Source organism: Rhamphochromis longiceps, linkage group LG18 (assembly GCF_057381845.1).
Source record: "Rhamphochromis longiceps isolate RC_006_pf linkage group LG18, R_longiceps_female_GT1.1, whole genome shotgun sequence".
NCBI classification, from domain to species: Eukaryota; Metazoa; Chordata; class Actinopteri; order Cichliformes; family Cichlidae; genus Rhamphochromis; species Rhamphochromis longiceps.
The window spans coordinates 1,958,319-1,985,194 of NC_140574.1; the positions used below are offsets into that span (position 1 = coordinate 1,958,319).

The window sequence follows — 26,876 nt, forward strand, 5'->3', positions numbered from 1 at the left end:
ACCTTCCAGAGCTCATCTTTCATCCAGCACCACTTTACAAGAAAGGGTTTTAAAAAATGGACTAAAATAGACTAGGGTTAAATGAAGATAATGGTTTACTTGCATTGTACTTGTATCCTTTCTAACCGTTGAATAGATTTTTATAGGTTATTTCTGTTAGCTTCTGCATGCATTAAATTAAAGCACACCTGCCATTACTTTATTTCATTACTCGGACTCCTCCCACCTGAATGCTGTCATTGTAAAGCCACTTGAGCTCGGTCTTTAAGATGTTTCAGATTAGGGATGGGCGATATAGCCAAAGTTCATACCTCGATATTCTGGAACCTGATTGGCTCAAAGAAGGTGGGCGAGAAGGTGACTGGACTAACATGATGTCAGCAAAGAGACTGACCGTGTGGGAAAGTGGCAGTAATGTCTGAAATGCAGATTAGCAATTACAGACCTTCCCAAACAAACTTACACATAAGCGTCATACTCAAAGCATTTTTTCGCTGTAAAAATGAACGAGAGAAAATACCTGAAAACGACAAGAAGTCTTGAATAATTCCTAATAATTGAAGCTTTCCGCTGGAATTTTCAAACCGAATCTGTGATGATCACATGGGATGTTGTTTTTAGATAGAATACATGTATTTAAATAAGCCGGTTTTGCATTTTAGCTGTATTCATGTTTTTTCTTTGCACGTACTATGAATCCCAGTTCCCTCCTCTTTGAAGAGTAGTCAGATATCTGTGACCTGTGACCATTCCTGCAGCAGAACGCTGCTGCAGGATTGCTCTCCCCCCACTTCAGGACACCTACACCAGGAGATGCCGGACTAGAGCAGCGCAGATGCTGAAGGACCCATCCCATCCTGGCAACGAACTGTTCCATCTTCTGCAATCCGGCAGAAGGTTCCGCATCATCCGGACAAGGACAGAGAGACTCAAGGGGAGCTTCTATCCCCAAGCCATCCGGCCTCAGTGAAAGAAGCCATTTATGTCCACTGTGAGCGACCATCTTTGAACAGAGGCGGTGGTTGACCCTTAGAACTGAAGAAGCTTCTCGGATGAGAGGTGAAACATCTTCAAGCCACTTAATCAAGTCCAGACGCTTTTCTTTCCAAGCTCCTTAGAATGCTCTTTCTCTACCCGCCACCCGCCCCTTTTTCTTGCACAAGTTGAGGAGCATGTCAGGTTACATTTCACTGTGTGTTATACTTGTATAACTATGCATGTGACAAATAAAGAACCTCGAACCTTGAACAAACAAATAAACTCGGTTGTTCGTGGCAGTTTTTTACAGCTCAGGAGCATTTCTAAACGCAAAACTTTCTTGTGATCTAAAGATCTGAAAGAGAGTATTACTTTGATACTTGGCTGCCAGCTAAATACAGAATCTACCTCAAGGTTCTATTATTTGTTTAAACAAATAATGAATAATGAAATGTAACCTTGAGGCAAGGTTACACTTCAGATCTCCTCCAGATCTCCTTTGCAGATCTCCTCAAGCCTATAGTGTTGTAAATGACCTACTAATTTTATTCAGGTCTGTTGCAGCAGGGACACATGCAAAAGTTTCAGGACATACAAATAAAGCTCACTACTCTCAACTTGAATCAGTGGTTTAACAGTGTGTGGCTCCCTCTAGTGGATGTTGTGGAGTATTCTGTTGTCTTTGCTCCAAAGGTTTTTGTACAGAGTTTTGCTGTTTCCTGTCACTGTGGGCCTCACAGCACAGTAGTACACAGCAGAGTCTGTCACTGCAGCAGAGGAGATCTGAAGACTCATCAGTGTTTTATCTTCACTCACTCTAAACGTTATTCCAGGGACTGGATCTGACAGTTTCACTCCTGTTCCTAAGTGAGAGATCAGGAATTTTGGTGGTTTTCCAGGATATTGTCGATACCAGAATAAATAATCATTCCCATCTGCAGCTTTGGAGTATCTATAGGACAGAGTAACAGTGCTGCCTTCTACACTGAACACTTCTTTGTTGGTTGGAGTGAGATCTTCACAGCTGACACCTAAAGGAACAGAAACATGTTTTATTCTTTTATAAATCATCACAATTCAAATGTGTTTCTTTAAACACACAGATTGTAACGTACCTGTTAGAATGGTGAGAATCAGTAAAGAAAGTGCAAAATAGTCCAAAGACAACATGTTGAATGAAGGTAAAGTTTATGGTTTGTGTTGAACTCTGTTGAATGTGGAGGTTTCTCTCTCTTCTAGTTCAGTAACAGCTCAGCTCCTCCCTGAATCTCTCCTCCTCCTCTCTGATCTGGATTTGAACTTCTCTCACTTCCTCCTGCTTTACACACTAGTAGCAGCATCTTCACTTTCAGGTGGGAGCTCATATTTCAGCTCTGTGCTGCTTCAGTCCACAGATGATTCATACTGTAAATACTTTTTTATGGTTTATGATCTTAACATCTGCTCAGAGTTTAAAAGGAAATCTTTTCTGCTGGGTTACATTATTTAAAATAAAATAAATTAATAAAAATTAAAACTAAAACGAGAACATAAAAGTTCTTTTCTTTTGTCTACATTGTAGATTGTTACTTTTCGTACATGTTTTTAAGAACAGGCTCAAGACCCACCTTTTTTAATTTAGCTTTTACTTAGCGTTTATTTATTTTATGCTTATTTATTCTATCCTGTTATTCTATTATTAATTTAGGCTTTACCTAATATTTATTGATTTTATTCTTATTCATTTTTTAATCTTCTTACTCTATTTATATTTATATTATATCCCGTTCTTATTTATTTAATCGTTTTACCCTGTATATATCCTATTGTGTCATATCTCCAGTGTTTCCTCGGAGGGGGCTCTCTGCACCGGGGCTGTGATCGACCGTGGCTGCTGGGTCTCTGGGGGTCCTCTCAGCCTGGCTGGGGGGCTCCTTTGCCTCCCTCCTGCTGTGTGCCCAGCCTGGAGGCTGCGGTCTGTGACCGGCTCCCGGTGCAGACGGCTCCCTGTTATAGTGTTTCCTCACTTGGCTCTTGCGAACCCAGCCCAATTTTTACTCTTTAAGTGTGCGCGTGTGTGTGTGTGTGTGTGTGTGTGGGGGGGGGGGGGGGGGGGGGGATATATGTGTGTATTCACATCATTTATGTTAATGAGAGTGTGGAGAGTGAGTTGGAGGGTGGGGTGGGCTGCTTGTAACTATGTAAAGCACTTTGTGCTACATTTTTTGTATGAAAAGTGCTTTATAAATAAAGACTGATTGATTGATTGATTGATTGATTGATTGATTGATTGATTGATTGATTTTCTCCAAACCTAAACAGGAACATTTAAAGTCTGATTCAACAGTTTGTTGAACCCTAAAATCATTTGCAGTGGCTCAGTGTGGGGAAACAAATCAAAACTCAGAATTTCTATTGAGAGCTCCTGTAGATTCTCTTTGTGTACAGGCTGTATTCAGCTGACCTTCTGTTCTTTGGGGTTTGACACAGTGTATATAACATGTAAATAGATGTTTCATGAGTTGTCCTGGCTGATCTCCATCCTCGACACTGACACAACACTGTTTATGCTGTCTTTATATCAGACAGTAAAGAGCTGGTATGAAGGTAACATTCAGTGACTGAATCTTAAGCAGCTTAAATACAAATTCAACTGTGACCATGAAGACCACAGCCACTGTGTATCAGTCCAACACAGTGTTTTGCTGTAAATTCACCAGTAGGACAAACTAACCAGTTTATCCTTCACTAAACTACCCAGTATTTTCAATCAACCTTTGATTAGCACACATTTAGTGGACATTTCACAACACATCATATACAGACCCAGTCTGTGATTAAAAATGACAACTGTTATGGCCCGTCTAGGGATGGCTACGCCATGACATAAGGGTGATCCATCCCCATCCGACCCCTAGCAGCACATCACACAATTAGTACTTTTTGATGGTGGTTTATTTACAATGAGTGAATTTAAAAGCAAAGGAAGGGAGCATATTATAACTCTGGGGTGGGCCTAAGGCCAAAATAACAAACAAAGGGCGCTTATCCATCCATCCATCCATTCGCTTCCGCTTATCCTTTTCAGGGTCGCGGGGGGCGCTGGAGCCTATCCCAGCTGTCATAGGGCGAGAGGCAGGGTACACCCTGGGCAGGTCGCCAGTCTGTCGCAGGGCTAACACACAGGGACAGACAACCATTCACACTCACATTCACTCGCACATTCACATCTAGTGGCAATTTGGATTATCCAATTAACCTATCCCCACAAGTTGCATGTCTTTGGACGGTGGGAGGAAGCCGGAGTACCCGGAGAGAACCCACGCAAACACGGGGAGAACATGCAAACTCCACACAGAAAGACCCCGGCCTGATGGTGGAATTGAACTCAGGACCTTCTTGCTGTGCGGCAACAGTGCTAACCACCGTGCCACCCTACAAAGGGCGCTTATCTCAAAGATAAATCAAACTTACCTACTCAAAAGAATTAAACCAAATGACAGCGACTTACCTCCCTAAGTAAAAAGAACAGGAGAAAACTGTAATCAAACAAAAAGGCAGTCCATCATAGTCCATAATAAAACAAACACAAATGTGAGAAACTGTACCAATGGACCACCTCTGGGAACACTTTTGTTTTTCAAATCCAGGCAGAAATCAACAGGAGAGAAGCTGTGTTTTTGCAAAATGTGAAAAAGGTTCAAAGTTATCATTTGACTGTCTACACGAGAAGCTACAAAGAGGAGGAGCTTGTTGGAAATATTTATTTACCGATGCAGGACTATAAACCACATTTGACATTGTGCGCCGTAACATTCTTGTATTCAGACAAGTAAGTGTGTGTGTGTGTGTGTGTCACATGTCGAATCCTAGCTTATGGTCCTGAAAATATACCAATTTAATCTTTGTTTAATAAATCTTTACTCATGAAATAAGGTTTCATTACACTCTAACTAAATTGTTATACTTGGGAAAAATCGGGGAAAATGTGTTGCAACACGTTTAAAAATGAATGCATTGATTAGAGTGCTGTCCATCCAAGGTCTGACTACTGTCAGGACAGGGTCCAAACACGCGGTCATCATCCCTCCCCCTGTGTAATTTTTTAAACCTCACTGAGCAGAAATTCCTGCCAAAGAAGCCACAATATGTTGAAAAGAACATCAAAATTTGAAGAGCTAGAAGATGTTCTGTTGCCATTTGTGTTCTTTAGGATTGAATTTCCACTTCATCTATGAGTTCTTTGAGGACATTTAGAATCAGGTCTCTTCCCTGTATTTTTATCTTGAGAAAGAAAATCCCGGAAATGCATATACAAGAGGGTCTTACACACTTAGCACTTAGTTCCTCCTACGCCGGGCGGCGCATCAGGCAGCTAGTGATCTCCATCGATGTCGGTCAGCAGCGACTGCTTCAGCTTCGTCCCAGGCAATGGCGACAGTTCTCAGATCGTCCATGAATGTTCGACGCCATGTGGTCTTTGGTCGGCCTTGCTTTCACTTGCCAGTGCGTGTATGCCATGTCATGGCAATCTTAGCTGGGCAATGAGGGGGTAGGCGTAAAATATGGCCCGCAAAGCGGAAGCACCTTTCTGCAACAACATCAGCTAATGGGCGGGTGCCTGCTCTTCGTAGGACCTCCTCATTTGTTATTCGGTCCCGGTAGCAAATTCTCAGGATTCGCCGCAGGCCACGTTGTTGAAGCACGTTCAGGTGTTGAATAATTGCACTTGTTGAGCGCCAGGTTTCACTAATGTAAAGTGCAGTAGGGAAGACGATAGAGTTCAGTAGTTTGATCTTGACCCTAACATTCAGGGAGGTCGAGTTCCAAATAGGTTGGAGACATCGCAGGACACCAACTGCCTTCCCTACTCTGGCGTCGACATCCCGATCAGAGACCCCGTCATTCGAGATGATGCTGCCAAGATATGTAAAATTCTTCACCTCTTCAGCACGTTGTTGGTTGACAGGAATGCGGGCACGTGCATAGCCAACTCGGAGTACCTTGGTTTTTTTGGCGCTGATTCTTAATCCAACTTTCGTCGCCTCCCTCTGCAGGGCCGCGGTCAACTTTTGGAGGTCTTCCTGAATCGAGCCAAGCAGGGCGACGTCATCTGCGAAGTCCAAGTCAGTGAGATTACGCACTTCGTGCCAGGGCACACCGATGCCAGCTTGTTCAACTGATCGTCCCATGATGAAGTCAATTACCAACAGGAAGAGGAAAGGGGATAGCACGCATCCTTGTCGGACGCCAGTATTGATCTTGAAGAAATCTGTGCAGCCGTCATCCGTCCGAACGCAGCAACGGGAGTTGGAGTAGAGACAACGAAAGGCATCTACAAACTGCTGAGGGACTCCATAGTGGCGTAGGATAGCCCATAGAGTCGGCCAGTGGATGCTTTCAAAAGCCTTCTCGAAGTCAATGAAATTAATAGAAATCTTCCTTTGGTTTTCCAGTGTTTGTTCAATGATCATGCGGAGGGTGAAGATTTGCTCGACACATGACCGGCCACTCCGAAACCCAGCCCGCTCTTCTCGCAATTGTTCATTCACTGCGTGTCGTAGCCGATTCAAAAGAGCGAGGCAAAACACTTTCCCGGGTACCGACAGCAATGTGATGCCCCGCCAGTTGTTACAGTCACCCAAATCACCTTTCTTTGAAAGTTTGATGATGGTGCCTTTTGCCCAATCATCGGGTACATGTGATGTTGACAAGCAGGCATTTAGGAGTTTTGTAAGGGCGGCTTCAAGATGGGGTGCGCCATGCTTCAGCATTTCGACGAGGATTTCGTCCAGGCTTGCGGCCTTTCCACTCTTGAGGAGTCGGATCGCTGTCTTGACTTCAGCGATGCTGATTTGTCCGATATCGACAGGAAGAAGATCCATGGAAGGTGCCAGGTCCTCGGCCTCGAACAGTTGGGGTGGCTCAGGTTGGTTCAGAGTATCGCGGAAGTCTTCGACCCTTCGTTGGTCTTGTTCAGCTGCAGTAAGGAGGACACGTCCATTTTTGTCTCGGATTGGAACACCGCAGCCACCACGAGCCCCAGTTAGATCTTGTACAATGCGATATAAGGTTCGGGTATCATTCCGATCGGCTGCTTCTTGGGCTTTGATGCCTTTAGCTTCAATCCATTCACGCTTGTCACGCCAGCAGCTGCATTTGACCTGTCAGGCAAGGTCTCGGTAGGTGGCCATGGCCCTCTCACGCTGGTCTGCAGAAGCATGTGGGTCAGAGGCCACCTGGTCCCGAACTGACTTCGCCAAGCGACGTTGATCTATAACTTCCCATGAACGGTCGGTGATCCAGCGCTCCTTGAAGCCGCCCCGTTGGTGACCAATCTTTGATTCTGCTGCACCGACCACAGCTTCTTTTAGCTCATCCCAGAGTGTATCTGGGTTTTCGTTGTTATTTCCTTCCGCAGCAAGGAGCTGGAAGCGGTTTCTCAATTCGAGTTGAAATTCCACTGCCGTATTTACATCTTTTAGGCGTTGAAAGTTAAAAGGACTTGGCCGCTGCAGTCGTGGTTGGAGGCGCTTCAGGTGAAGTTTACATTTGGCAATTAGCAGGTAGTGATCAGAGTCGATGTCGGCTCCACGCCACCCTCTAACATCGCTAATGGTGGATGCCCAGCGGGATGATATGCAGATGTAGTCGATCTCCTTTGTATATTCGCCACCGGGGGCCTTCCACGTCACCATGTGTATCCGCTTGTGGCCGAAGAAGGTGTTCTTGATGGTCAGCCGGTTTGCCGCACAGAACAAGATCAGCCGCCCACCGTTTTCATTTGTCATTGCTGCGATTCCAAACAGGCCGATAGTCAATTCCAGGCTGTCCCGGTTATTGCTTATTTGCGCGTTGAAATCTCTGCCAGCAAATCATGATGCGGGGAGTTGTCAATGGCATCCTGGAGCATCGCATAGAAACCATCCTTGTCAGTATCGTCGGCCTCTTCTGTTGGAGTGAGAATTGTGACTTTCACATGCCTAGCTTGGAAGCGAGCCAAGATTAGGCGGTCTGAAATGGCCTTCCAGGCCAGCAATGATGTTGTTGCACGTCGCGAGAGGATGAATCCCACGGCGCGTGCATGGTCTTGGGCATGGCCATAGTAGAGCACCTTCTTTCCATCACTAACCATCAGTGTTGGTCAAGTTACTTGAAAAAAGTAATCAGTAACTAATTACTGATTACTTCCCCCAAAAGTAATCCTGTTACTTTACTGATTACTTATTTTCAAAAGTAATTAATTACTTAGCTACTTAGTTACTTTTTAAAAACACGATTTACAAACCTGAATAGGTGATAAAGCCCAATTCTACTTTTTCTGCATAATCCATCATACAAAATGTAATCAAATGGAAAAGTCTCTTTTTTTTAACTTGTTTTTATCAGTTTTAATCTTTTAACTTTATGCATCAAGTAAAAATTTAATTATATGCAACATTCTCTGACTTGAAGAAATTAGTTTAACATTTTAACCTATTTTCTGCACATTCCAGCTCATAAAATAAAATATTTTTTGTGTTTACACTCAGTCTTTCAAATAGATGCAAGTAAAACACAGCAGAAAATAAATAAAATCAAAGACTCAGCGGTCCTTTTGCTCTATTTTCACCTGTAAAGCAGGAGTGGGGTAGGCAGAGGTGTGCCCTGGTGCAGGTGTGCTGCAGTGGTCAGTGGAAGAATCCACGAGTTTCTCTGTGAATTTCCAATTACGTCGTTGCGCACTCTGTGCTTGTTCAGGGGGGGGGGGGGGGGTTTCGCTGTAAAAAGAAGTTTTCTTCCCACGCACAACGGACACTAATGTTTTTGTCACTTTTTATGGAATCAAACTAAAAGTAAGGTCAGTACTTCCACGCTTTAAACGCTGCACGCTCATACTCTCTCCCGTACTCGATATATTATCCATTGTTGATCTTCACACAGCTGTTGTCACGAACGTCGCACTTGCTTACGTCACTGTCATGAGACATTCTCGCAAAAAAATCATGGCTTTAGTAACGCAGTAACGCAGCGTTCCTACAGGAACGTAACGGTAATCTAATTACCATTTTTGCTATAGTAATCCCTTACTTTACTCGTTACTTTAAAAAGTAATTAGATTACAGTAACGCGTTACTGCCCATCTCTGCTAACCATCTTCCCGCTTCCTGCCCACCGCATTTCTGAGATGCCCAAGATGTCCATCCGGTACGAGTCAAATTCATATAGAAGCTGGGCCAATTTGTCCGTTTGGTACAGAGTCCGTACATTCCATATTCCATAACGAGTAGTTTCTTTTGGGTCGAAAATTGGTCGATGCATCGGGCAGTGGACGACCCGAGGGCTTTTCTCCACTGCCGTCATTAAGGGTTGCCGATATCTTCGCCCTGATTCAGTCGATAATGAGATTCACTTGCTGTTTCCGTAGCAGTTGGAGTTTTTACAGGGTGGGGTTGCTAGCCCCACGCCCAACCCTCCTCCTTTCTCATCCGGGCTTGGGACCGGCAATGGCAGAGTTATGCAAGAGGGTCAGCTGATAAAATTTCAGTTGACTCTCTTGTCTGTTGGAGCAGTGGACTATGGTGTTAAAACAAACTAACGCTGCAGTAAAACAATAGTGAAATCCATACAGTGATTTTTTTTTTGTTGTTGTTGTCCCGTTTGGATCTTTAGCCATCAGAATTGTTGTCTTAAGGCCAAGAAAGATGCCAAGTGGATTTATTTTACCAAGTGGATCATCATGGCCTTGCCATATTGGTCCATTTGATTGACCTTTATTATAATTATGTATTTATTTTATTTTCGGTTTCCATACAGTGATTTTTACAGCTGGTCTTGTTGCCTGTGTCTGTAGTTTTCTTTCAGACTGCAAGTTTAAGGAGGAGAGGACATAAGGATTATTAATTGGGGAGTAAATGTACATTGAAATATGAATCAGTGTTTAGTGTGGCTGTGATACCTGAAGGTATCGTCAAAGAGTGAGTGGTGGGAGAGAGAATTTCCTCCACTCGAGTTTACTTTTTTGTAATGAAAGAGGACAATTAGATGAAAACATGCTGAAAGTGTTCATTGTTCTTATTTTTCAATAACTGCATAAAAACTTTTTGCATGGCTCAAAAAGATGTTTAATACCTTTGAAAAAATTTTTCAATAACTTCAACTTCCCTGGGAAAGGCCAGCTTATCCTTGACATCAGTGTTTCTGACCGTAACCCTATAAATAGAGAGAGCTTTGAAATATTTAGCAGAATGTAAAATAATCTCACTCATGTATTAAACAGCAGGAGTACACGTGTGTCTGAACGTTCCTGCAGTTGGTTTGTGGTTGGTGTGGATTTGCTGCTCATGTGAATCCTCCCACAGTGTTTCATTAGCAGCTGTAACCACAGTGACTCTGATAAAACAGGAATTAGCAGAATCCATCTGATATGAAGCTGTGCTTTGAATACCACTTCCCTCCTCTTTGAAGAGTAGTCAGATATCTGTGTTCAGGTTTTTGTACAGCCTCTTCTACACTTTGTATCACTGTGTTTGTAGAGCACAGTAGTAGAGAGCTGTGTCTGCCAGGGTTAGGGCTGTTATGGTCAGATTAGTTGATCGATCTGATGTTTCTGATTTATATCGTTTATCAGGAATATACTGAGTTGTGGATCCTCTTGCTCCTTTCCAGAGTATAAACTGTGGAGCCTGAAGGTCAGAATCATGTCTGTACCAGTAAAGGTAAATATTTCTGTAACTTGTCTCATAGCTACATGTGAGTGTGACAGATTCTCCTTCTGTTTCAGTGACTTCAGGTTGTTGAGGAGTGATTGAGTCTCCAGCTGTTAGTCCTGGAAAAAGAAAGAAGAAAAGTAGTGAAATGCAGTCTGTATATCTGCTTAATGCAGCAGCTTCAACTAAACTTTAATCCCTGTTCTTAAACTCACCTATAATGTGAGATAGAAGCAAAAAGAGGTGCAGCAACATGTCTTTGGAGTTATTAAAGCCAGACAGACAGCACATGAACAATGTTCTTCCACTGCAGCACAATGACCAACAAATAATGTCATTGGATGAGCTCAACTTCAGTGGGCGGGGCCAGTTTAATAGCTCAGCCAATCAAACAGCTTTGTGCTTCCACAGCAGCTCTGTCTCTGTCTCTGATCTTTACTGCTTCATTTCTCTGTTGTCTTTGTCATCAGTCCAATGACACAAGAATCAGAGGTTTAACAGTGTGTGGCTCCCTCTAGTGGATGTTGTGGAGTATTCTGTTGTCTTTGCTCCAAAGGTTTTTGTACAGAGTTTTGCTGTTTCCTGTCACTGTGGGCCTCACAGTACAGTAGTACACAGCAGAGTCAGACACTGCAGCAGAGGAGATCTGAAGAGTCATCAGTGTTTTGTCTCCACTCACATTAAAAGTTATTCCAGAGACTGGATCTGACATTTTCTCTCCTGTTCCTAAGTGAGAAATCAGGAATTTTGGTGGTTTTCCAGGATATTGTCGATACCAGAATAAATAATCATTCCCATCTGCAGCTTTGGAGTATCTATAGGACAGAGTAGCAGTGCTGCCTTTTACACTGAACACTTCTTTGTTGGTTGGAGTGAGATCTTCACAGCTGACACCTAAAGGAACAGAAACATGTTTTATTCTTTTATAAATCATCACAATTCAAATGTGTTTCTTTAAACACACAGATTGTAACGTACCTGTTAGAATGGTGAGAATCAGTAAAGAAAGTGCAAAATAGTCCAAAGACAACATGTTGAATGAAGGTAAAGTTTATGGTTTGTGTTGAACTCTGTTGAATGTGGAGGTTTCTCTCTCTTCTAGTTCAGTAACAGCTCAGCTCCTCCCTGAATCTCTGCTCCTCCTCTCTGATCTGGATTTGAACTTCTCTCACTTCCTCCTGTGGAAATATATCGAGTGCAGGAGAGAGTATGAGCGTGCAGCGTTTAAAGCGTGGAAGTACTGACCTTACTGAGTTTGATTCCATAAAAAGTGACAAAAACATTTGCGTTCGCTGTTCGTGGGAAGAAAACTTCTTTTTACAGCGAAAAAACACTAAACTTCTGAGCAAGCACCGAGTGCGCTACCACGTTTTGGGAAACAGAAACTCGTGGATTCTTCCACTGACCGCTGCGGCACACCTGCACCAGGGCAAACCTCCGCCTGCTCCACTCCTGCTTTACAGGTGAAAATACAGCAACAGGACCGCTGAGTCTTTGACTTTATTTATTTTTTGCTGTGTTTTACTTGCATCTATTTGAAAGACTGAGTGTAAACACACAAAATATTTTATTTTATGAGCTGGAATGTGCAGAAAACAGGTTTAAATGTTAAACAAATTTCTTCAAGTCAGAGAATGTTGCAGATAATTTAATGTTTGCTTGATGCATAAAGTTAAAAGGTTAAAACTAATAAAACAAGTTTTAAAAAGAGACTTTTACATTTGATTACATTTTGTATGATGGATTATGCAGAAAAAGTAGAATTGGGCTGAAAGATCTATTTATCACCTACTCAGGTTGTAAATCGTGTTTTTAAAAAGTAACTAAGTAATTAATTACTTTTGAAAATAAGTAATCAGTAAAGTAACGGGATTACTTTTGGGGGGGGAAGTAATCAGTAATTAGTTACTGATTACTTTTTTCAAGTAACTTGACCAACACTGGTCACCGAGGTGTTACTGCTCCAAGACCAAATTCTCCTCTGCCCTGTTGGACGTCACACCACATCACAATGCCGAATGGCAGATTTGGCCTGTAGCACAGATGTGGCTGGGGTCCACTTCCTCCCCGTTGCTAGAGTGGGAGCAGTGCCTCTCACTATGGGGTCCTGGGAGTTTGTGAGTGACATCTCAAGCCTCACTTTTGCACATTTAAACTCCTCTACCAGGCTAGGGACAGGCAATGACAGTATCCCGTCGAGATAGAGTCCGAAAACAAAACATCCACAAAAACACTGGAGCACAGGGAGCACTTCAAAAGCAGTTCGGGAGGCCAACCTGGAGGACGGCAACACAGAAGTCCATAACAGGGCAGTTCAGGGGGCCGACCAGGAGGCCAGCAGCACAGAGGTTCAAAACAGTCCATTTCAGGAGGCCGACCAAGCAACGGCAGCGACACAGGCGAAACAGGTCCAGAGGCCAACCGCGCGGAAGGCAGCAGCAGCGACATAGGTGAAGAAGGCAGCGAGCAGCGGGCAGCGGACAGCGGACAGCGGGCAGCGGCGTGGCAGCCACAGGACGAGATGAGGCAGGACCAGACGATGGCGTGGGAGCCGCAGGTGGTGGTTCTGGCCGAATGAGTGGCTGAATAGCAACCCGAGCTAGCGGGGGACACTGGAGACTGAGCTAGTGGCTGCTGAGCAGGTGACACAACTGATGACTGGGTGAGAGCAGTCTCAGGGAAAACAGTCTTGTTGACAGCCTCAGAAATGGCTTCAGAAAAGGAAGTCTCTCCAATCACGGGTGAAAGCGGGGAACCACTGTTATCCCCATTTGCCATACAAAAGAAAGACCCAGAATAAACAGTCTCAATACCATAGAAAATGGGAAAAGAGTCTCTTTCTCTCAACACAGGAGTTTGCTCCCCAACTGTGGAGTGACGGTGGCATGACCACCTCTTTTTCCGAGAGGGAGGAGATACACTGATCTGCGAATCCTTCAGTGGACCGGCTGGAAATCTTCTGCTGGACAGGGTAGTTTAGAGGTAGCAGATGCAGATGTAGAATCTTAAGGATGAAATCCTGTGCAATTGGGGGAAGTGATCCCAGAAGCCACGGAAGCCCAGAAATAAGCTGCTGCAACCGGGCCTCCACAGTGTGATGAAACTCCTCCCCTGAATGATCCAGCCACAGGTTAAGAAGTGTCTCCACATTGTAGATTATGTCGTCTTTAAGCTCCTCAGAAGGATTGAAAGCTGCTGGGTCCATGTTGGCTGGTTCGTTCTGTCACGTCTGCAGTGGCAGATGAGTGGAGGTTGAAAGTAGGACCCATGATGCAAGCACGGCTTCTGATGAGAGTGAGCTTTATTGTGATGGTGACGGTACAAACAGCAAAGGAGGGGGCAAGTGAAGAACCTAAGATTGACTAAACTGGAAAAACTCACAAAAGCAGACCTGAAATAGAGATGCAGGGAGATCCGGGGTAACAATATAGGAGGACGCAGGGAAATAACGCAGATGAACCAGCAACACACACCAGAAAACACAGGGCTTAAATACATACAGGGCAATCGGGGAATGGGAGACAAGAGGGAGACACAGCTGGGGGAAATCAGAGCTGATGAGACTGAGGGAAGTAAAACAGAATACAACCTGAGACACGGACCTTCAAAATAAAACAGGAACTCACACATGCAAAGGCACAGACTAAGAAACACGGACTTTGCACAGATGAACACACAGGCAGCAATGACTAAACACAAAACTGAGGAAGAACAGAACCAAACACCAAAGAGCTAGAAAACCATAACCAAAATACATCACAATAATAGAAAACACAAAACGCTGGGTCAAAAGACCCAGGACCATGACAGCCAGGTCTTTATCAACTGAGTTCTGTCTTCCTGGAGTCACAGAGCTCTGGGTTAGTTTATGTGGTTGTGGTGATGTACAGCATGATGTTGTAGATGCAGCAGAAACAGCTGCAGTAGACACACTGGCACCTTCATTAATATAACACTCTGTGTTTTATCTTCCCATTGCACTGATGCATGTACAGGTTGTTTGAGCCGGCTGTATTTGATATTCTTTTCTTGCAGACTCTACACTCTGCCTATGTCATGTCAATAAAATGGAAATGGTTTAAGATTTAGCTCCTTTTCTTGGTGTCATTCATTTTCTTTACTATACCTTTCTAATGTGTCAGTGTTGTCTCTTGTTGTTGCCCCTTGCACTCTTTCTCTCTCTCCTGCTATGTTTGTGTGCTGCTGTGAGAGTAATTACCGCCCCTCCCCCCTCTACTCAGCGCAAATACAAGGCTCACGTGCGGCGTGAAGCGAAAAAAGTGAGTGAGAGAGAGAGAGACAGCGAGGGTGAGAGAAAGAAAAAAATGGCTCCCAATAAGGTGCCGGCTCCCCTCATTCTTTTCAAAGAGTCAGAAGAGTCGTTTCATTCGCGACTGACACATCACTAGTGTGCACCAGAGAATCCACAGAGGAGAGACACCGTACCTCTGTAAAACCTGCGGGAAAACATATATCTGGATGTCGCCAATAAAAAAAACACAGGTTAGATTAGGTTAAATTCTTTATTCTTGTAAAATGCAGAAAATGTTTCACCTAAAGTGTCAATTTAAACTGTGACTTAAAAGCATGAAACAACAACAACAACAAAAAACCCACACCACATATTTCAGGTGTAAACAACAAGATTTTAGTGAATTCTGAAACTAACATTTGATTACTTTATTTAACTTCTAAGCATATTTGCATATAATTGATGATATATAAACTGCTTACACATAATAGAGGCTGGCCTGTGGTACACCACAAAAAAAAAAAAAAAAATTCTGGGTTTTAATGATTTGTTTGAAGTGTTCCAGGGTGGAATGATTGTTCAACATTCACCTTTATTGACTTTAAAAAACAATAATTGGCTTCACAAGTTTGACTTTATTTTGGATTTTCTCTAATTCACATGGACCCTAAAGTATACAGACAGGTTTAAATAAATAGATTTACATGTAAATATATACATAATAAAGGTCCTGAATGTTCTACAGTGTCTTTCACTTTGACAAGGCCACTGTTAGCGTCTCATTAGTGTATAAATGATGACACTGGACGCAGCGCGTTCGGATGATGTTTACCAACTTTACTTCGTAACCCCGGAAGTTCCCCCACACACAGCCTTTTGGGTACAGTAGTCTACCGCTACACCCCCTCCTTTTAACTAAAGACATACTTCATAACAACTCTAACAGCTCATAGGAACAGAAATGCGGAGCATCATCAAACGTGAAAATTGCACATGTCCCACACTTGTTCACTTACATTTAAACGAAACACATTATTGTAAACATCTCCAGCAGCCTAACCCAGCTTTGAATAGGGCATAATTGGATAACTTCAGAGAATTACACATCCAGTCTTTCAGGAGGTCTCACCACTCGACCAGATCTGGTAAAAGTCCCTGTTGGTCTGAGGTGTCTCCTATTTCTCCTCAGAAAACCCCTGTCTGTCTCTACCACATAAGATCTGGGAGCACGGGCAGGTCCAACTGCTGCTCCAGTGGTTCCTTCAGTGGTAATCCACACTTTCTGTCCTGACAATAGTTCCAGAAGTGGTCTGACTCTATGTCTGCGGTTGTAGTGTTTTGCCTGCTCACGCCTCCCCTCCTCATCTTTTTTGCGAAAAGCCTGTAGGTCGGGCCACTTTGGCACCAGCTTTGCCACAGCTTGTGGCAGCGTGGTCCGCAGGTGTCTCCCCATTAGCAACTGCGCCGGCGAGAGCCCATGTTCCAGTGGGGTGGCCCTGCACGCTAGAAGTGCTCTGCTGAAGGCACAGTCCTTTTTCCACAAGTCTTTAATAGTACGAACAGCGCGTTCTGCCTCCCCGTTGGCTTGGGGGTACCTGGGGCTGCTCGTTTCAGGTGTGAACTGATACTCTTTGGCAAAGCGCTTGAACTGTTCTGAGGAAAACTGCGGCCCGTTATCCGATACGACAGTCTCGGCAACACCATGTCTTGCAAAGGCCTCTTTTATAGCATTAATAGTGACCTCTGCTGTTGTGTGTCTCAGTTCAGCTATCTCAATGTACCTTGAGAAAAAATCAATGATCAGCAGGAAATGTTTCTTTGACCACTCAAACAGATCCATGCCGACTTTTTGCCATGGGCGGTCAGGAACAGGAGTCGCCAGCATTGGTTCACGGCACTGTAACCTGTGTTTTTGACATGTTTCGCACCTGTCTACCATCTGACATATTTGGGTTGAGATGCCCGGCCACCACACCAACTCTTATCCTCTGGCCCTGCATTTTGAAACGCCCTGGTGGACTTTATGCAAACGTGACAAAACCTCTGCTCTCATTTGAGGTGGTATCACGAGTCTCTTCCCTTTCATAAGAAGACCATGAACCACATTGAAGTCCAGTCTGTATTGCCAGTACCCCTTTAACTCTGGATCTAGTTTACCTTTTTCTGGCCAGCCTGTCCCACATTGATACACCACCTTTCTACACAGGTCATCCATTTCCTGCAGCAGCTTTATCTCCTCCACCCTTTTATCTGTGGCTGGGAGATGGGAAACTACACAGTGCATGAAAACCTCCACCTCTTTTTCCAGCTGAAGATGCCCCAGCAGAAGGAGGCCCCGCCAGCGGTGCTCGTGAGAGAGCATCAGCAGTGACGAGGTTCTTCCCTGGAACATGGACAATGGTGAAAGTAAAGCGCAGCAGCCTGAGGCGGAATCTCAGGATGCGTGGAGGCAGGTCGTCCAGGCCTCTTGTGCTCAGAAGAGGAACAGGGCTTTGTGATCTGTGATTAGAGTGAACTGTAGGGCCATGAGATAAGATGACAGTCGTTCACACACCCACGTTACAGCGAGCGCCTCCTTTTCTGTCTGCGAGTAGCGTTTCTGTGTCTGTGAGACCTCTTGAGATGTATGTGACTGGTCGCCAGGAGTTGTCAGACTGTTTCTGAGTGAGAACAGCCCCGATACCATATGGCGATGCATCTGCAGCGACTCGTGTATCAGCTGAGTTGCACTACAGAGCGAGCACTTCTGGAGAGCTTAATATGCCTTTTAGTCTCCTAAACGCTGTATCCTGTGGCTCCGCCCACATCCACTCGTTTCTGTCTTTTAGCAGTTCCTTTAATGGTGTGGTGATTGTGGCTAGTTGTGGCATAAACTTGGCAAGATAGTTGGCCATGCCCATGAGACGGCGCATATCTGCCGCACTCTGAGGCTGTGGCAGGTTATTAGGATCAGCCTGAATGCCTTTTGCTGACACTTTGTGTCCCACAAAGATTATTTGACTTTTGGAAAACTCACACTTCTCATTCAGAGTGAGACCCTCCTTCTGAAACTTTTGAAGGACACAGTGCAACCTCTGGTCGTGCTCCTGCCTGTCTCTGCCATATACAAGCACATCATCGGTGTGACAAATCACCCCTTCCAAATCTTTGCAGCACAAAAAGGATTTGTCAGACAGACCTCATGGGATCCACCAATACTCAGAACAATATGAAAGTCCAAGGAACTCAGGGAAGATCAAAGAAGGACAAACGTAGATTTACACAAGTTCAGATTCTGAGATAATCGATTCAAACAAAAGTACAACGTGAGGTCTAAAAGTGATTTTATAACATAGACGCTTAGGGATCCTGTGTTTCCATCTCACACCTGACTGAAAGGAAAAGCTTGAATTTGGAATAATCTTTAGGAGCACTCAGAGGGAAGTGATGGCAGAATAGTTGCTTGTTGTGACACGGTGACACATTAGCTTACTGTTAATCTGTGATGCTGGTCATTATGCAAATGTACTGTTTATAAGGAAACCTGAAGTCAGCTGAGACTGAAGAAGTCACCTGGGGGAGTGAAGAAAGGTTCTCTCACTGAAGACGCTACAGATTCAACTTTCTGGGATTTCCTTACCTGGATGATTGAGCGCGCATCAAGACAACTTAATGGACTCTTTTTAAGTCATGAAGAATTTTGTGCTTTATTGTGAAAAATCTTTCACTTGTTTCATTTTAAGAGAAGTCAAAACTTCACTGTGATGCTTTAGTGTCTGAAATCAGGCTTCACTCATCAACAGTTTTAAAATATCTTCAAACTGATGTTTTGTTTTGTTTTAGTTGTCATTCATTTTCAAACTGACCATAGTGAAGAGCTTGAACTTTAAACCTCTTAAACAAGAATCAGAGGTTTAACAGTGTGTGGCTCCCTCTAGTGGATGTTGTGGAGTATTCTGTTGTCTTTGCTCCAAAGGTTTTTGTACAGAGTTTTGCTGTTTCCTGTCACTGTGGGCTGCAGAGCACAGTAGTACACAGCAGAGTCAGACACTGCAGCAGAGGAGATCTCCAGATGAAACTCCTGTTTTTCTTTGTCATGTATAAACTTCAGCTTTTCTGTTTGCTCTGAATGTTCTGCCATAACAAGCTGTGGATGTGAACCGGACTTCTGATGGTACCAGTAGAGGTTCCTGACAGAGCCTGAATAGTTGCAGGAGAGAGTCACAGTGCCTCCCTCCAAACTCATCACTACATATTTAGATGGTGTCAGTAAATCCTCAGAGGATCCTGAAAACAACAAAGACATATTTCACCATCATGTTTCTGCATCTTTAAACTTAGTTTATAAAAAGTGAATCAATTCAAACAACATCCAGATATTTTCATGTCCATCATCTCCTTTTACATCTCACTCCATCTTTTGATGACTCACCAGTCTGAAAGGAGACTATCATCATCCAAATGAAAAGCAGCAACATGATTTTCTCTTGGACTGAATGAACAATAGAGAGAACACAGCAGCTCTTCAGCTCCTAAATGAAGCCTTTCATGTTCACTGCTGTAGCTCCTCCTCCAAAGGCTGCTTCTTCTGGATAGGCTTGGCCCTGGTTTCTGTGGAGCCTGTAAATAAAGAGCTTTGAATATTTGAAATGTGTGTGGACAGCACATGAACAATGTTCTTCCACTGCAGCACAATGACCAACAAATAATGTCATTGGATGAGCTCAGGTTCAGTGGGCGGGGCCAGTTTAATAGCTCAGCCAATCAAATAGTTTTGTGCTTCCACAGCAGCTCTGTCTCTGTCTCTGATCTTTACTGCTTCATTTCTCTGTTGTCTTTGTCATCAGTCCAATGACACAAGAATCAGAGGTTTAACAGTGTGTGGCTCCCTCTAGTGGATGTTGTGGAGTATTCTGTTGTCTTTGCTCCAAAGGTTTTTGTACAGAGTTTTGCTGTTTCCTGTCACTGTGGGCTGCAGAGCACAGTAGTACACAGCAGAGTTTGTCACTGCAGCAGAGGAGATGCTCATGTTGAGCTGGTTTTTTCCCACTTCAATTTTCAATCCAAAGATTTTTTCTATTCCTTTTACTCCTGATGCAGAGTGAGAGATCATTAACTCTGGTTGTATTCCAGGATATTGTCGATACCAGAAGAAATAATAATTTCCAGCTGCTTCTCTGGATAATCTATAGGACAGAGTAGCAGTGCTGCCTTCTACACTGAACACTTCTTTGTTGGTTGGAGTGAGATCTTCACAGCTGACACCTAAAGGAACAGAAACATGTTTTATTCTTTTATAAATCATCACAGTTCAAATGTGTTTCTTTAAACACACAGATTGTAACGTACCTGTTAGAATGGTGAGAATCAGTAAAGAAAGTGCAAAATAGTCCAAAGACAACATGTTGAATGAAGGTAAAGTTTATGGTTTGTGTTGAACTCTGTTGAATGTGGAGGTTTCTCTCTCTTCTAGTTCAGTAACAGCTCAGCTCCTCCCTGAATCTCTCCTCCTCCTCTCTGATCTGGATTTGAACTTCTCTCACTTCCTCCTGCTTTACACACTAGTAGCAGCATCTTCACTTTCAGGTGGGAGCTCATATTTCAGCTCTGTGCTGCTTCAGTCCACAGATGATTCATGCTGTAAATATAAATCAGTGATGGGTGGCTCAAGACTTTCACACAGTACTGTACAAAGTACTGACTGCCTCACATTAACCTGATCTCAGTGTCATCTTTTCCTTGTTTCCTGTTGTATTCTGACCTCTCTGTTGTTTTTACATTGGACTGATTTATGTCTGTGCTCTGAACACAACTTTGAAGGCTTGAAGTCCTCATCAGTTTCAGCCTAAAAATACACAGACATTAACCCCATGCCTGTAACTCAGGCTGAAGTGTGTGTATTAGGGAGGAAGTTAGTCTAGTAACTGGAGGGCTGATGGTGCAATTCCCTGCTCCTTCAATCTGAATATTTAGTTTAACTCAGTTTTGTTATAAAGCACCAAATCAAAAAAAAAAAAGCACCCCAAGGTGTTTCATGTCATAAAGACTCAACAGCATTAAAGGAAAATTCCACCAGCTGAGCAACCACTTGGCAACAGTGGGAAGGAAGAACTCACCTCCTGGAAATACTAAGAAAGTTACAAATAATACTACTATGACTTCTCCAAAGAATGATAATTGTTATTGACCAGAGTGAAGTTGCCCCACCCACACACACACACACACCTTTTTCAAATCAAACGTATGTGCTGCTGTCATTCTAAAGTTGCTGTGAGCGTTAATCGTGTTACTATGATGTGTTGATACAGTCCTCACACGGGGGCGATCCGCATTAACTCGCTAATGGGGATTTGCTGCGTTAATGCAGTTATGGCGTCAGCCATGGTGTTTTTGGCCTTTAATCTTTTATTAATATCTTTCAAACAGAAGCAGCTCAAATGTTTGACATCAATTTTGTTTAATTTTGTCTGGTTGACCTTGGATGACCTCTAGAAACTTTTATTAAAGTCTTTAATATGATAGCAGCAAAACAAGAATTTTAGCAACACAAACTTTTGACTTCACTTTTATTTGAAGAAGGGGGGGGGGGGGTAAGTTCACTCATGTTTATTATTGGCATGATGTGGTGTAGAAAACGCTGGTGATTATATCTATGACCACATACAGAAGTAAAATAATGTCCTTGGTTGGCTGAGATTCAGTAGGCGGGACCAGTTACCTCTTGACGTCATCATTTTAATGTTCATCTCAGAGGTTTAACAGTGTGTGGCTCCCTCTAGTGGATGTTGTGGAGTATTCTGTTGTCTTTGCTCCAAAGGTTTTTGTACAGAGTTTTGCTGTTTCCTGTCACTGTGGGCCTCACAGCACAGTAGTACACAGCAGAGTCTGTCGCTGCAGCAGAGGAGATCTGAAGAGTCATCAGTGTTTCGTTCACTTTAACAGAAAGTCTAGAGACTGGATCTGATGTCAGCTGTCCTTTGTCTGAGTGAGAGATCAGGAACTTTGGTGGTTTTCCTGGATATTGTTGATACCAAAAGAAATAATAGGTACCAACAACAGGTTTAGAGTACCTGCAAGACAGAGTCACAGTGCTTCCTTCTAAACTGGATTTCTGAGTGTCGAGTGCTGTGAGCTCCTCACAGATCACACCTGCAGACAGAAAAAACTCAGTCAGAACATGGAAAAGTCTTACTGTCTCACACACAACCGAGAGAGTTATTAAATATGAACTCACCTGTTAACAGGAAGAGAAGCCAGTAAGGAAACACACAGTGATGTAATGACAGCATGTTGAGGAACATAAAGTTTGTTTTGTGTTGAACTCTGTTGAATGTGGAGGTTTTTCTCTCTTCTATAGTTCAGTAACAGCTCAGCTCCTCCCTGAATCTCTGCTCCTCCTCTCTGCTCTCAGTCACTCCTCCTCCTGTGCTTCACACACTTTGGGATTCTTTTATAACCAACATCACAAACAGTACAAATATCTGTTATACTAGGATTACAGTTTCATACAAATAAAAGTTATTATTCATTTTTTAAAAAGCGTTTGTGCCATAAGGACTTATTCTCTTGGGTTCTCTTTACATTGTGAAGATTTTATTTGCCTTTCAAAGGCAGTTATGTTATAAACTGGTGGTAAAAATACTTTTCCAGTGGAGCACCTGGTTCCAAATTGCACTGATTATCTCCCACAGCTTGTTTCAACTTTGTTCTCGTGTAATAATTATTTATTCTAACTTATAATTATTTTCCTCTAACTTTTATCTACTTCTCTGCAATGAATATTTGCAGGAGATCGAGTCTTTTCACTATATTCCGCTATCAGGGGAAAAAGAGATTTCAGTGTCAACATCACGTGAAAGAGTTCTGCTCCTCTGACTGCTGCTGTAGGACAGGTTTGAGACTGTCTGGGAGGATGGTGTTGAACTATTCTTGGAAATTATAATTGATGAAGAGCTCAGGGTGTTTTTGGATTTTTGGATGACATGTATACCTATAAACACTATAAATCTATCTGTACTGAACTGTAACTTTCATGTATTATGTTCATGAAAGCATGAGACATTTTGCAAACATGTGTTCAAAACTGAACACATTGACATCAGACACAGACCTTCAAAGTAAAACAGGAAATGCATAGACTGGACTCAGAGACACGGTGCAGACAGAGAACAGAAGGAACACACGGCAGACACTAAAAAGAGGAAGCACAGAACCAAAACCCTAAAAACTGAGAAGTCTAAACCCAAACACATAATCAGAATAAACTAGAACACAAGATCATAATAATAAACACAAAGCGCTGGGTCAAATGACCCGGGACAATATAATCATATATACAGATACACTACGCTGGAATCTTTTTATATATGAGAATCACCATGTTAAACATTTAACCTGTAGGTTTAAAGTTTAAGGTAAATCAATCAATCAATCTTTATTTCTATAGCATATGTAAAAAGGACAGTGTCCAACGAAGTGCTTCACACAAGGCAGCAAAGCGGATTACAACAAATGGCAACAAAACCAGTTATAAAACAGTTACAGTTACAGTTACAGTTACACTGCACAAATGCAGACCGGGAGGAAGTCCAAACTAATTTGCTTCAAATGCTAGATGGAACAGGTGAGTTTTTAAGCGTGATTTAATCGATTGAATGGATTCTGACACGTGGACATCGATTGGAAGATTATTCCAGAGTTTGGGTGCGGCAATTGCAAAAGCTCGATCCCCTCTAGTCTTTCGTCGGGGCCTCGGTTGCACTAAGAGCAGTTGGTTAGAGGATCTGAGCACTCTAACTATACACATCGAGAAGGTCTGTTCGGTAACTGGGCGCCAAGTTATTTACAATTTTTAAAGTATACAAAAGGATTTTAAAAACAATTAGGTATTTAAAGTGGAGCCAGTGCAGACTGGCTAGAACTGGGGTGATGTGATCATGCCTTCTGGTGCCAGTTAAGAGGCGTGCTGTGGCATTTTGAACTAATTGCAAACGCTGGAGGACAAAGAATTGGAGGCCCAAGTACAGAGAGTTGCAATAGTCCAGTCTAGAAGAAATAAAGGCATTGATAAGCTTTTCAAGGTCTTTATGTGGAGTATAGGGCGTTGCCTTGGAGATTTGCCATAGCGGGTAAAACTCGTTTTCTCAACTGAAAACATTTGCTTGTCTAATTTGAGGGAGCTATCCAGGACCACTCCAAGATTTCCTACGGTATAAGAGAGATGGCTGGCACAGGAACCCAGTGTATCAAATAGCTGGTCCGGGGAAAGTGATTATCAAAAACAACAATTTCTGTTTTATTTTCATTTAGAGTTAGAGAGTTTTGTAATAGCCAGACTTTAACATCCCGCAGACAGTTGAACAAAGGCACTAATGAGGACTGGACATCCTGATTCAGGGGGAAGTAGATTTGGATGTCGTCAGCATAACAATGAAACGAGATATTATGCTTTTTGAAAATGAGTCCCAAGGGCAGCATGTACAAAGAAAATAACATAGACTTAGCACCAAACCCTGGGGCACACCACAATGGAAAGTGTCAAAAGAGGAGGAGTATTTCCCCATGGTGATGGAGAGCAACCTCTCAGACAAGTATGATTTAAACTATCAAAGGACTTTTACATGTTCTAGCCTTGCCAGGAGAATATTGTGATCAACCGTATCGAAAGCCAAGGTTAAATCTAATAAATTCTAAGACCACTGAGCGCCCTGAATCAGCAGTTAAAAGGAGGTCATTAAAACATTTAGTAGTGCTGTCTCAGTACGGTGACACCATTTAGACCCAGAGTGGAATTCTTCACTGATTCCATGAGTCGCTAAGAAGGTCAGTAATTGATGAAGGACTATTTCTTCCAAGATTTTTGCCATGAAAGGAAGTTTAGAGATTGGGCTATAGTTGTAAAGAACATTAGGATCAAGGTTACTTTTCTTGAGAACAGTTGCATGATTGCATGTTTGAAGACAGTCGGAACGCAGCCTGATAATGTTATGAAACGGCTGTGTGCAAGCAGGAAAAGGACCCAAAGTGCAGACTCCCGAGACAGACGTGAACTCAAAAAACAGCTTTAATGCTGAACTCAAAGTAACCAACTTTCAAAAATACAAAGAATAAACGTAGGCAGGCAGGCAGAACACACAGCATGAATGAGGGTAGATAAAGCTGGGCTTACACTGTGCGACTTTTGGCCCATTTTGAGCTGATTTTTGAGTCGTGCGACCGTTTTGGTGATCGGCCCGATTTTGGCCTTCATCGTGCGTCGTGCTTCGTGTAGTATACGTGGGGTAACGAGAAGCGATTGACACCTCACGACCAGCTCCCGATCATCAATCGCTTGGTCGTGAGGGTGTCACCATAGCCGCTCACACTGCGCACGCACAAACACGTAAACGTCGGAGAAAAACACGGAGCAGCACGGCTGTGCAGCGTGTGATCTGGACACAAGCGACGGAGGCACAACTTGTAGAACTTTGGAAAGCTCATCCGAGCCTTTTCGATGTGGCCTCACAAAATTATCACGACCACAACAACCGTGAAAATAGTTGGATCTACACTGCTGCTCAATCACAGCTGCCTGATCATGTTTTTCATTAGCAATTTAACAAAGTTGATGGTGGTGGTGTGTCTGTGTGAGTGAAAGACAGAGAGAGCGACAGATTTTCTGTTATAACCTTCATGTTATGGACGCACAGTGTGAGCACTCAGGTCGCATCAGAGCATCGGGCCGTATAGTGTGAGACCTGCATCGTGACCTATGAACTTCTAACCCCTGCGAGTCAATCGTGCAGTTTGAGCAGAAGCTGAATAGCGCGACTGAAAAAATCGCAGTGTCTGCCTTAACATAAGACCTGGACCTTCAAAGTAAAACAGGAAACATAACACGGAGACGCAGACCTGACACAGGAATAAGCAACTATGGAACAGAACAGAAACCAGAAGGCACAACTCTGACAAAGAAACCGAAAGACTAGAAATGATAAATAAAGGCAAAAACCAAAGTACAATAATATTGAAACCTCTAAACTCTGGGTCAACGACCCAGGCACCCCAACAGATAACAGTGACGAGTTCATTAGGAGTAAGATACAGGGTCCAATGACATTCAGAGCATCCTTAATTATATGGGAAGGGAGAATGTTGTGCCAGGAGTTCGAACTTTTCAATTGGTTTATTATTTCTTTGAGAGTCGGGAGAGTCACAAAAGTCACAGGCTCAAACTGTTGAAAGACCGTTGAGCATTCAGAAATTGGAATTTGGTTTGCTGCTGATGGATTTGAGGCCCTTAGTGCTGAGATTTTATCTATAAAATAATTTAGGAATTTTTCACAGAGAGCCTGAAAGGTCTCTGTTAGAGTGGCAGAGGATGGGTTCATCACTGAATTAAGAATCCTAAACAGGATTTGGGGCTTGTGGCTATTAGTCGCAATGATTTCCAACAGGAAAGAAGGTTTTGCGATTTTAACAGCCTTCTGATATTTCAAACGGCAGTTGTGCAGAATGTCCAAGGAAATCTGGAGTTTGTCTTTGTTCCATCTCCTTTCAACATTCACGTCTCAGAGTGTGCGTAGATTCATTCAGCCAGAGTTGCCTGGGGGGTTTAAAGCGTTTAGTGTTTATCGGAGCCAAAGTGTCCAAGATAGAGGTAGATGTAGAGATACAGGAGTGAGCGTGTTCATTTACTGGTGCACTTGTCTTACAATTAGCATCATAAAAGGCAAAGTTAGTCAAGGCCGTGGAGAAATGGGCGATTGCTTCAGGATTAATCATGCGTAGCTGGTACAGAGAGCCCTCACAGTTCAACTGCACATTACATATTTCAACATTAAACATAACCGGGAAGTGGTCTGAAATCCCAGCATTGCTGATATCCATAACGCACAGCAAGAAGGTCCTGAGTTCAATTCCACCATCAGGCCGGAGTCTTTCTGTGTGGAGTTTGCATGTTCTTCCTGTGTTTGCGTGGGTTCCCTCCGGCTTCTCCAGCTTCCTCCCACAGTCCAAAG

The 26,876-nt window shown here is 43.2% G+C and overlaps 2 protein-coding genes across 2 annotated transcripts in view; both read left to right on the forward strand.

The window, feature by feature from the left end:
• The window catches only part of LOC146647369 (uncharacterized), a 151,868-nt gene that overhangs the window by 93,280 nt on the left and 31,712 nt on the right, over positions 1 to 26,876 (forward strand). The gene's annotated exons all lie outside the window — the stretch shown is intronic.
• LOC146647373 (uncharacterized) overlaps positions 1 to 26,876 on the forward strand; it is a 117,198-nt gene that overhangs the window by 50,686 nt on the left and 39,636 nt on the right. The gene's annotated exons all lie outside the window — the stretch shown is intronic.